This window comes from Squalius cephalus (assembly GCF_949319135.1).
Source record: "Squalius cephalus genome assembly, chromosome: 17".
Classification (NCBI taxonomy): Eukaryota; Metazoa; Chordata; class Actinopteri; order Cypriniformes; family Leuciscidae; genus Squalius; species Squalius cephalus.
In genome coordinates, this window is record NC_137138.1 from 22098919 (window position 1) to 22112195 (window position 13277).

The 13277-nt window shown below is 42.7% G+C and overlaps 1 pseudogene across 1 annotated transcript; it reads right to left on the reverse strand.

Annotated features, from left to right (window-relative positions):
• Positions 1-4367: 4367 nt before the first annotated feature.
• LOC307174705 (olfactory receptor 52K1-like) lies at positions 4368-5255 on the reverse strand (annotated as a pseudogene). The gene has a single exon. The product of its transcript is annotated as an olfactory receptor 52K1-like (transcript).
• Positions 5256-13277: the final 8022 nt, after the last annotated feature.

The following is a 13277-nucleotide window of genomic DNA, read 5'->3' on the forward strand; positions in this document are numbered from 1 at the left end:
GGACTGATTCCTTACGTGCTTCATGACGCACTCACACAGGGGCGAAGTAAGTCATAACTTCGAAGTACCGCATAAGTCATAACAACAAGCTATGTCATAGCAAAAATAAGTCATAGCAACAATGTTGTCAATACCCGAAATGCTTCGCAGTAAACATGCATATTGCAATGAATGACATGCCGTCTGAAATGAAGAAGTGAAAATTGAGATATCAAATTGAATCAGCTGCTTGCTTGTTGTATAGCCGCAGTCCAGTTCCAGTTTCTTGAGTGACGACTGTGAGCTTGAGATGAGAGATTTCCTTTTCAATTATCTTTTTCATTGGAAATAAGTCACAATACTGAAGTAATGCTGGTGGACACTTCCGGTTCACACCGAATTAGCAACACGTCATTAATACAGCTGGATGGTTTAATGCAACAAGCGTGATGCTGATACTTGGATATATTTAGGCACAAATATGTAGCTTTGAATAAATTCCAATCACTAGACAAGTTATTTGTTGACATACCGTGCACTGCGTACACTGTCACCTGTCAATTACATCATAACGTTGTTATACTTGGTTGTAGTTTTCTTCTGTAGAAACAAAGAAAATATTACTTTTTTATTTTTATTTTTTTATTTTTTACACACTACCCCCACCATGACTGAGGCTGATAGAATGGTTACATCCTGATGTTAGCGGCAGCACTAGATCCAATCTTATGGGGGAAGCATCACCCCAAGCTGGAGCAAGCAAGGACACATTGCAACAAGCGTGTTGCTGTAGCCAATTCAACAGTGTATGGGATCTATTGGGGGAAGCTTATACCCCTAGCGGCAGCAAAATCTGATACAACAAGCATGTTGTATAATCACAGAACTACTGCTAAAACTAATGTAGTTTGGCAGGGGAAGCATACACCCTACAGCAATAGCTCTGATTAGCGGCAACAAAACTGATACAACAAGCATGTTGTAGAATCACAGAACTATTGCTAAAACTAGTGTAGTTTGGCAGGGGAAGCATACACCCTACAGCAATAGCTCAGACTAGCAGCAACACAACTGATACAACTAGCATGTTTGTATAACCATAGGACTAGTATTAAAACTAGTGTAATCCGGTCGGGGAAGCATACACCCTGTAGCTATGAGTCAGATGCAGCGCGCAGCTAAGCTATGAATACAGCGTGCCTCCTCACTCATGAAAATGATTTCTGCTCACGTCCTACGGATTCTATCGGCTGTGGAGGTGAAGATGACGACTCCCATGATTCCACACTCCTTCACAGGACCATCAAGCTACGATGTTGTTGTGTTGAATACCAGACCTCTGTGGTGAATGTAGGCTACTGTGTATTTTGCACAAGTAGGCTATGTTGCTGATATCTGATAGCTTTAGCCACAAGCATGTGGTAACTTTAACACAGCATGTTGCAATAATTGGATAGAATAAAGAACGAGCGTGTTTCCAAAAAATAGATAGACCACTCTTGTCCGAAAACGCTGAAGTGACTCAACTGAATAGTGACTGTTTACTATGTTTTTTTTAGAGCAGTGCCACAGCAGAAATTATTCTGTTTGCACCATGAATTTTTAACTATATTCAAGCAAGCTGCTTGAATCTGTGCTGCATAGTGCTAAAAGCACAGCGTATCAGCGTATCACAAAAGATAGTAACACGCATAGCCAATATGATCGCATAAGCCTAGTTAGATAGGCCCAAGCCACAAGCATGTTGCCAATACCCTGATAGCTTTTAGCAATGAGTATTGAAAAGGAACTTAGCTTCATGAAGACTTTCAGATGAATGGAGAGTGAATCACGTCGAGTCCTGTGTCAATAATGCAGCGATGCGAGCAGCAATGTAGACTGAGGTCACTTTCAATCAGGCAGTTTATGACCAATGCAGCAAATCTCATGTTCAAGTTCACAAATTTAAATTATTCTGAGATGAAATCCTTGTGAGGAATGAATTCCTCTCGCTAAATTCCCGATTCCTAGTGAGATGATGTGGTTTGCCTGCTGAATTTCGCCATTTAATTAGCTCCTGAGTAACGCGATAGCTGCTGATAATACTGAAGGAGCTTATATATGAAAACAGTGATAGGTGTTGTATTCCTATAGACCTTATGCGCCAGAGAAACGAGGGTGCAGCCATCTTTAGAATATTGTCTTTGAACTTCCGTTTTTGTGGCCGCTCTGTATATTTCTATGGCATTGCTGTCCAGGAGTAATTCGATTTTGAAGTGGATTTACTTAAAGGAGAACTCGGCAACTCTAGCGAACTCTAGTCACTTCTTCGCTGATTTTTCCTTTTGTTGTCGCATGTTTTCCCCACGAGCTCCCCCTACAGCTGTGGGGGGGCGTATATTTCACAACACGGACGTAAAAAACTTACTTGCGGCAGCCTCCTCCCCTTCTCTACCGCTGCTCATGTGCGTTTGTTATGATCGGAGCAAGCCAACTGTATCGTGTGGAGCTATGTCTACCGAGGTGGGTAATCTGGTAATACATCATACATGCGTGTGTGTTTATGTCGAATTGCCGTAAAGCAATTCGTGTTTGGCGCTCGCGCTCGTTCTCGTTCTCGCTTCTCACGAGACTTCCAATTTCTGTCTTACCGGGACGGCAGTCCCCAAGTTGCAAGGTTGGTTTTCCACCTGGGAACGCTGGGGGGAGCAGGGAAAGTCATCAATATCACCAGAATAGGTTGTTTAACCATTCAAATGATTTCTAGACAGTTTTATTAAGTTAAAAAAGTTACCAAGTTCTCCTTTAATGTAAAGTTAACGAAAGTTATCATGAGGATTGTAATGTTTAAAGCAGATGCCTTTACAAATGTCAGTAGACCAGGAAGATTTTAAAACGAGCCGTTCATTCATAAATATGCAAGATCGCTGTGAAAATACAGACCGGAAGACAAAAGACAATGAGTGCAGCGCTGAAAAGGGGCGGGGCTACATAAGGTCTATAGGTAGACGTGGATCAGCTGAGAGTCAGCTGATGCGAGCTTGACTAATGTGACCTGCCAGAACTGACGCTACGCTTGATCATTATTATGGTTATTATTTATAGTGAATAAATCTAAAGCTTTTGAGACTATTATTTTGTGTTATTGAATTTGTCATTAAGATGTGACCATTTCTTCATTTTATGTAGGCTTACTAAATAATCTTAATATAAGAAAAGGGAGGGAGTGCCCTTTTTCAGTTTCAACACATGCCCCTCAAAAGGTCTGTGCACGGCCCTGCGACTCACCTTGTTTGTTGACTGATCCGACTCACCACAGTTGTTTGATGGACTCGTAAATGGCGCAAGCGCACGAGAGAAAACAGACAAGGCAAGCACAGATGGCAGGTTAACTGGCTAGAAAAATGTTAGCACGTTGTGCTAGAGATTAGAGATGAAAAACTTAGCTATATGGAGCAAACACAATCTGCAGACAGGAAACTGCTGTGCAACAGTGACAAAAGACCATCTGGAAAACAACTGTTTAGTAAATGATCTGATTGCTAGTAGATTTCATGTTAAAGGGCATATCAGTTTGTCCCAACTAGAGTTTCATGACTGAACTAGATATGAATTAAATGTCAAAGAATAAGGACAAACTAAAATACATATTAACCAATATTAAAGGATACATTCCAGATTAATAAACCTAAGTATCTGATGGAGAATTGTTTATGTATAGTACGCCATCCAACTGAAAGTATCCAAAGGATTTGGGTAGCTTATTTTGAATGTAACTATACTTATAGATAGCAATACAGCAATTCCATCTACTGATATTGTATAATCACAACGGAAAGGATGAAGGGTAAAGTACCCATTTTACAATCTGAGAAACAGTTGGGGAGTTGAGAATTTTGTGATACTAACAATCTAAGGCTGGCTGAATTTTGTGATACTAACAATCTAAGGCTGGCTCAAACTAAGCTCAAAGAAGCTTCAAATATTCTTGCTTTCTCATGTGCAAATGCTGATGTGCAAATGTTGCTTGCTTTATTCCATTTTCTGCACTCTATTTTTTTATTTATAACCATATTGCTTAATACATCCTCATTATCATATAAAGTAATTGTCATACTCTTGAAATGGTGAAAATAACAAATTAACAGTATTTATTAATATTTATTTAATGTACACAGCTGCAAATTATGCCTTCATGCTTTATGCTTTATGCTGTGTGTTATCACATATTTATGTTATACATGTCTATACATGTTGCCTGCTTTGTCTGCTATGCCTGTACACACAGGAAATCCTTAAGAAGAAATTAAAATACATATTGAAGTATTTCAAATTTGCACTAAAAAAATATGTTCACATCATTGTAGTGGCTGATTTATTATATAAATAAATCTGTAAATAAATGAAAATCAGCTAGAATTAACTTTTTTTCTGCAAAGTTTTAACATTTTTTGTCTTATTTCCTTGACTTGTAAACCATATATTATGGGATTCAATCCTGGTGGTATAACATGAAAAATTACACTCCCAAACTTCCTACTCTCAGCATACTCAGAAAAACGATGGAGAAAAATTGGGACAAAACCAAAGACCATCAAGATTACATAAACAGCCAAATGAGTGCTGCAGGTTTTTATTGCTTTGGTGTTGGTTGCTTTGTTTTTGCTTTTTATACATACCATCGCTATTCTGAGATATGTCAATAACACCCACCCCATTGAGGAGGTGAATAAAACAACAGTAAAAGTTAATCCATATATATTATTAACCACTGTATTTTCGCAGGACAGTTTAAATAGTGAAGCGTTGTCACAAGAGTGGTTTGTAATGAATGATCTGCAGTGAGACAGACGCACACTGAGGCCGATCAGAATTCCCACTGGAACTACTGCAGCACCCCAGGCTCCTGCTGACAGTTTAACTATCATTTGATTGCTCATTATAGTTGGATATAGTAGTGGATTGCATATGGCCACATATCTGTCAAAGGCCATGATCATTAGAATAGTATGGGATGTTGTTCCATATAAATGTGCAAAAAAAAGCTTGGAAAACACACTCCACATATGTGATGTAGCGCTCAGAGGGGTCTGTTAATAAGTCCTTCAGTAAACGCGGTATGACAACGGTTGTTCCCATAATATCACTCACTGGCAAGTGACAGAAAAGAATGTGCATAGGTTGGTCACAAAGACATAAGCTATCAACAGAAAAATGAACGTGAGCTTGCTGGACTGAGGTGTAACTTGCAGTCCGTCCAGTAAGAGTACACTGTATCTGAATGTCAGGTTATCCATTTGTGACCTAAAGAAAACATATTTTCTATTAACAGCATATTATCTCAAAGCATTGCAGGTAGATCATATATGCTACCAAAGAGTGGTCATATTATATGAAGAGTTCAGATGCAAAAGCCTCTAAGTGTCATCTGAAATTTTCTTCTAGAATGATCATTTTTATCAAGCTTGTATATGTAAGTTCAATAATTTCACTTAAATGGCAATGCAAATTACCTATTAATTGTCACTTAAGTGAAAATTAAAAATGATCATTCTAGAAGAAAATTTCAGATTGCACTTAGAGGCTTTTGCATCTGAACTCTTCATATACTGATGTTCAAACGATATTAACAAGGGTTTTCTTAGTTATGTCACTCTTTATTATCTATTTCTTCTTGTAGAAAGGTTACTCCTTAATTTTATAATGGGAATTTGACCTTTTTCCTATTTACACTCCTATTCTACAGAACTCAAGAAATACTGTTGATCACTGTACAGTTATGTGACATGAGTTTGATATAATAAGACTACATCTGAAATATGTTTTACTTACCAAGGAAAATGACCGATACATACACAGTTGTCACGTCACTTCATATACAAAGGCATCTAATCTATTAGTCAGTGTTACTAAGTTATCATTAGTTGTGAAGAGCACAATCTGTTTGCCTCTGGGTGGATTTAAGATGGGTTGACCATTTTATTTGTGTCACCACAGCTTACAGTAAGTCTTGTCGTCATACCCCAAGAGTGAAAATACACTTATCTTATCTGTGTCTGCATGCTTAAAGTGATTCTCAATTGTATCGGCTATGGGGTGGAATATACGATTTAATATGAATGACGTGCATCAAAATCTTTTGTTTATTTGTGATAATCTTAGCACTTTATTATTATTGTCTAATCTGTATTATGACTGATATTTGACAAATTTCTTTGTTCCTTTTTTGTAAGTTTTGGACAAAAGCGTCTTCTAAATATGTAAATTCGTCAAATATCAGTCATAATACAGATTAGACAATAATAATAAAGTGCTAAGATTATCACAAATAAACAAAAGATTTTGATGCACGTCATTCATATTAAATCGTATATTCCACCCCATAAACGCTACAATTGAGAATCACTTTAACCATGCAGACGCAGTTAAGACAATTTGATGTATTCCACTTAAAGGGCACCTATTATGCAAAATTCACTTTTACATGGTGTTTGAACATAAATGTGTGTTGGCAGTGTGTGAGCAAAACCACCCTAGAATGATAAAAATCCACTCAGTAGTTGTTTTACTATCTCAATAAATCATAAGCACTGTCTCAGAACGCCCTGTTCTAAGATTGCTCTCACTGTGATGTAGAATTGCGCTAAGCCCCACCGACGTGTTTGATTGACAGTCTGGTTTTGGCATAGACCCCACCCTCGGTGATCTGTTCTGTACACCATCGCCATTGTTTCAACGACAGCCGGTAATGTCTCCTAAGAAGTGTAGGTGTTCTGTTGTGGGATGTAAGAATGGACATAGTAGTCTTCACTGACATCAGAGCCACTGAAAACGCAGCGGATGGATTTTATTTATGAAGAAAAGGCGCCACTTAAACTTCCTAAATACAAGAATCATTTTCTGACTGACTGTTTAGTGAACGAGGGTCAAAGTTAATCCTCAAGTGTGGATCGTTGCCTACTGTTCGCGATCCAACGTCACCTCCAGAAGAAGTAAGTGTATTTTATGATTTTTGAGCAAATAGTCATTTCAATCAATGTCAGCCAGTTCAACAACAAATGCGTCTAAAGCTATTTATTGTCGTCGTCATAGGATGTCTCAACAAACAACGTCAGACAGTTTTATGTCACGTACATTATTTTTTGCAGCAATAACAAATGTAAAATGAATACCTCTATCTCCATAGACAGTATATAAACGTCTATCTCCCTGCAGCATATGTTTTCTGGTTCTGTAACGTTAGCCATCTTCTCATATTTGCCACATAAGCGTGTGTGTAAGTTAGTTTAAAAAAATTGCGCAAAAGTTATCACAATTTGTTTGTGTGTGTGTGTGTGTGTGTTGCACATCCATAATTGCAAAGGGGACGCAATTAAAACTTTGTAAGTACATAAAGGTATCAAATAACCATTCCGAGACGTTTAGTCCATTCTCTTTCGTGTTTATTCTGTGTCGGACTCTCTTCATCATCTGGGTCCAGCAGGGCGGGGATATGCAGCTCATTTACATTTAAGGTGGTACACACCAAAACAGCTCTTTTTAAAACAGGCCCCAAAAATGACATTTTCAAATGGTTATAATAAATTAACTGTGGGGTATTTTGTGCTGAAACTTCACAAATACATTCTGGGGACACCCAAGTCCAATATTACATCTTGTAAAAAGGGGCATAATAGGTGCCCTTTAATACACAATAAAACAATATACAATAAGATTCGTTAACAACGTACCTCCTGGTGTTCTTCTAAAATGAGGGCGAGCCACAAATCCGTGAGTACAGTTTACAAACCCGTACGTGGGAACGGATTGCGAAAGCGTGGCCACGGTTTATGAATTTGTGGGTACAGATTGCGAAAACTGAAGGCACGGTTTACAAATCTGAGAGCGCGGATTAGAAACTTGTGGGTACGGTTTATTAATCCATGAGCACGATTTGCTAAACCAAGGGAACAGTTTGAGAATTTGTGAGTACGGTTTATAAACTGAGCGGACAGATTGCAAAACTGTTGCCACGAATTTTTATTTTTTTCTCACACAGGTGACTTCCCGGGCTCCGTGCACTATGTAACCGGCAGGAATCAAGCCGGTTACATAGTGCACGGACTCCCCTGGAATTCTTAGTCGAGCATGCCACTTATCAGCCAATCAAAAAAAAAGAAAGGGGCTACACAATAGCCAATCAGTAAATAGCACTATTGTATCTGGGTAAGATTTAATGGAACAACCAATGAAAAAAGCATATCCTGGAATTCTTCACGTGATTCTGCTACAACATCTTCCGAAAGTATAGCTCACCCTCAGAGGAAACCACTGGAGCTCCGAGCATCACTTTGAGCACAGAAGTCATGATCTCCTGTTTTAATGTTCCAACAAATTCACAACTTGTTTAACACAAACAATGACAACTTGACTGCTGTTAGAGAATGTTTCCCAGATAATTAGCATCAGTTTTTCATGGGTGTCTGTAACTTAGCCAACAGTTTTACAGCCTGTTCACTGACAACACCTGCTCAGAACAAGTAGTCTAGGCCTAGTAGGCCGTAAGATTAAGGCATTTTACGTTTAATCCCGTTCCCATGTATGGGTCACAAAATTATTTTCATTCTAATAAAAATATCTATTGTTTATGGGTGAGAAAATAAAAGTTCCCTTTCGTGGTCACTACGAGTTACGTCAGTGACGACGAGAGTTATTTTCACTCCTACAAGCCATTCTGAATCATCTTCACTCTAAGAGACGAGCGGCTCTTCAGTGTGTTGGTGTGACGGCGCGTTCCAGCGAGATCGCATTGCCTGCTGCTGATCTGTGCAGTGATCTGCCGACAGTGTGTGTGTTTCTCCCTGGGCGCTTCAGCACTCTGCTGAGCTTTTTCCTCTCTGTAAAAGAGCTGTACACGGCACGTCTTTTTCAAGACGGCTCGCCTGTGTATTTACTGGATGTGGGCACGTGATTCATCTGCCTAACGGTCATGAGCACTGTTTCGCGTGTTGGGCTTAATCTTAATTTTCTCAGCTCCCCCATGTCCCAGGCTGGGCTCCTCAGCGGTGTGGTTGAGGACTGTACCCTACAGTCTTCGACCCCCCCAGAAGCAGACTAAGGCCTTCTGCACCAACGGTCATCTGTCCGTGCAGTCTCCGTAGTCTGCTTCCCGCCGAGGCCGCCTCCCTGCGGCTCCTCCCCTCGAGCCTTCACCAGCCCCGGGCAAGAGGAGGATGCAGGAGGGTGGCACTGCCCGTCTCCGCCCCTTAGCCGGCCAAACGCCAGGCTAAGCAGCACTCTCGAGATGGGCAGCTTGGAGTTAGGGCTCAGTTCTTCTCAGGAGCTGGTAGCAGGGCCACTTCTTCCCCCAGTGGAGGGCCGGGCAAGAATCTCGTTTCAAGAACCCCTTCCTCCGAGCTCCAAGAGGCTGTGGATGACAGTGCGCGCCGCTCACGAGCCTCGCCACTCTCGTCCCCCTCTGTCGCCAGACCCCTGCCAGAGCACGCCCCGTGGAACGCTGGTCCTTCCCTGGTTTCCTCTGGCAGGACGCGGCTAATGACCGTGCCCCCACACCGGGCCGCTATGCCACCCACGTCCGAGCCGGTCATTCTGCTTCGCTGCACCACCGAGGGTACGTCTGTGGTTCGCATGATCCTGCTGGCACAGTTCTTGGGAGCCTGGCTAGAGCTCCCAACCTGTTCCGCTGGGTCGCCCGAACCATCAGGCTCGGCTATGCGATTCAGTTCGCACGGTCTCCTTCCCGCTTCAGGGGAGGCCGCTTCACTATGGTCGGTGGCAATGCCCCTATCATGAGAGCAGAGGGTGTCACCCTACTGGCGAAGGATGCGATCGAGACTGTCCCTCCAGCCGAAATGAGGTCCGGGCTTTACAGCCTCTACTTCATTGTCCCGAAGAAATCCGGTGGGTTATGGCTAATCCTGGACCTCCGCGTCCTGAACCACTCCCTTCACAGGCTGCCGTTCAGGATGCCACGGCCAAACGCATTTTCTATGTGTGCGGCCACAGAATTGGTTTGCAGCGATCGACCTGAAGGACGCCTACTTCCAGGGCCCCATTCTACCTCGACACAGAACGTACCTACGGTTTGCTTTCGAGGGGCGGGCATACCAGTATGCGGTTCTCCTATTCGGGCTAGCCCTGTCACCTCGTGTCTTCACGAAAGTCGTCGAGGCAGCCCTTGTTCCTCTACGGGAACATGGGATTTGCATCCTGAACTATCTCGACGACTGGCTGATCCTAGCTCACTCTCGAGATCAGGTTTGTGAACACAGGGACCTAGTGCTCCAGCACCTAGCTCGTCTGGGCCTTCGGGTCAACTGGGAGAAGAGCAAACTCTGCCCCATGCAGAGGATTTTTTTTCTCAGTATGGAAATCGACTCGGTCGCCATGTGCGCGCAGCATTGAGCACGCGCAGTCACTGCTGATGAAGAGTGCTGACGAAGAGTGTGGTTCCACTGAAACTATTTCAGAGGCTCCTGGGGCATATGGAATCCGCAGCCACAGTAACGCCACTCGGATTGCTTCATATGAGACCGCTTCAGCTTTGGCTTCGCGATGTAGTCCCGAGGTGGGCATGGCCACACGGCACGCTCCGAGTTCCAGTGACTCCGACCTGCCATCAGACCTTCACCCCGTGGACGAACCTCAGCTTTCTATGGGCTGGAGTGCCCTTAGAACGAGTTTCCAGGCATGTTGTTGTATCGACAGATGCCTCCACCATGTGCAATGGACATGCTGCTGCGGGCTCCTGGACAGAACCCCAGCGCCTTTGGCATGTCAATTGCCTCGAGTTGCTGGCAGTGCGTCTGGCTCTGCACCGCTTCCGTGCATTGCTCAAGAACCAGCACGTACTAGTCCGATCAGACTATACCGCGACAGTAGAATACTCCCGCCGTGTGTCTCAACTCGCCCGCCACCTCCTAATATGGAGTCAGAAGCATCTGAGGTCGCTCAGTCCACGAGACATGCCTATGCGTTGAAGTGGAAACTCTTCGTCAATTGGTGTTCTTCCCGTCATGAAGACCCCACGAAATGCCCGATCAGTGTCGTGCTTTCCTTCCTGCAAGAAGGGTTGGAGCGAAGGCTGTCTCTCTCCACCCTGAAAGTGTATGTTGCCGCTATTGCCGCACATCACGATGCAGTTGAAGGTAAGTCTCTAGGAAAGCACGACCTGATCATCAGGTTCCTGAGAGGAGTGAGGAGAACCGGATACGTGCCCAAGGTTCCCACCACACCCCTTCGAGACCAGGTGGTGAACCTGCAAGCGCTGCCCTCGGAGGAGGCAGACCCAGCCTTGGCACTGCTTTGTCCAGTACACGCCCTCCGTGCTTACGTAGACAGAACGCAGTGTTCAGGACCTCAGACCAGCTCTTTGTCTGTTATGGTGGGAAGCTGAAGGGAAAGGCTCTCTCCAAGCAAAGGTTGTCTCACTGGTTAGTGGACACCATTGCTTTGGCTACTAGCAGCAAGGTCGACCATGCCCCCTTGGCAGGGCTGGACTGGGACAAAAAAATCGGCCCTGGCATTTTGGCCCAGACTGGCCCACTATATGATCATAAACACCACCCATCTTTGCACGCCCTTAAATATATGCATACTCCTATTCCTTAAAACCACTAATGCCATGTAATGAGTGAGTATAGGAACGAGTGAGAGTTAACAGATGAAATAAGTTAAAATTTGACATTTATTAATACAGTTGAACTATACTCCACAGTGATGAATCCAAAAAACAAGCTATAAGCTGCATTGGCATAGCAATACCAGTGTTTCTCACAGGATTTTTGGTAAAACTGTGGTGGGTGACCTCGGTCCTTCTAGGGGGGGTTGGGGGCAGGCTCCCCCGTAAGAAAATTTTGTGCATTTTAATGTTAAATTCATCAATCTGGTGCACTTTGAGAGTTCAAAATTAAAAGCTCCAACCCATATTCAGTGTGCAAATTAAACAAAGAAAAATTCAAATCTCTTTTGGTTACAGGGCCCTATCTTGCACCCAGCGCAATTGACTTTGTACACCGACACATGTTTCATTCCTATTTTGCACCCGCGCAAAGCGCGCTTTTCCCTCCACAGAAGCACGTCGCTAAACTAGGGAATGAATTTGCGCTCCCTGGGCGGTTCAGCGCAAAAAAGGAGGCGTGTTCCGGCGCAAACAATCCCTGGTGCTATTTTACTGTTCCATAAAACAATTGCGCCACTGGCCAGAAAAAAACCTAGTCTAAAGTCAGTGGCGCGTTGCGCGTTGTTCATTATGCTATTTTAAGGGCGCATGCTTGACCATAATGTATAGCGTACACAACGCGCATACACTTTGATTCTCTAATCTACACAGAAGCAGCAGTTTTCATTTTGGCAAATCATATTATTACAAACGATAGATAGATAGATAGATAGATAGATAGATAGACAATTTATTATAAAAGCATACATCTAGCTTACACATTTACCCACATTATTATATACCTGTTTCATCGAAGCTAATTTGGGTGTGTTTTTCCATTCCCAATGTCACTTCTCTCTCTTTTACGGCCGTGACGAGAGCGATGCTCTCCTCGGCTGTGAACCGCTCCTGGCGCGCGCCTGGCAAATCCGCCGTTATAATAGCAATACGCCAAAGAAAAAGCGCGTTTGCTCTAAAAGGGAATGTGAGATGATGCTCTGATTGGTTTATTTCACGTTACGCCCAAACCACACTTATGAATAATGAAGCTACTTCAGACCAACCCATTTTAGATTTGCGCCGGGCGCAAGAGTCATTTATCCCGCCGGGAAAATAGCAACAGCGCCGAGACCCGCCCACAAAGTTACTTGCGCTTTGCGCTTTGACACTTGCGTTTCAGATCGTTAAAATAGGGCCCATTGTGTCTTTTTACATTACACCTACTACATAACAATAGTTATAATATTAATCCAATGACAGTAATAGCCATATTTTGTAAAACAAATGCACTAAAAAATAAAGGACACTTTCATAATTAGTTTTGTACCAATTTCTATACTTGAAAGAGATAAGCACATGATCTTTTATTTTGATGCAAACTGCATCAAGCTTTTATTTTGGCGGAAAACATGGTTTACAAATGTCTCATTAAATTTCTAGTGAATTGCGGTAATCGTCAACTATGCAGATGTGGAATTAATCTGTAACTGGGTTATGGGTTCCTACACTCATGACATAGCCTAAGTGTTTGAAAGTAGTTCTGCTTACCGCAGGCTCTACACTTTCTCATCTCTCTCCTGATCCTCCTCACTATCATCATCTGCCACAGGAGCTGATGAAGGTCAGAAAACATATATTTTGACACATAAAGTGTCTGCTT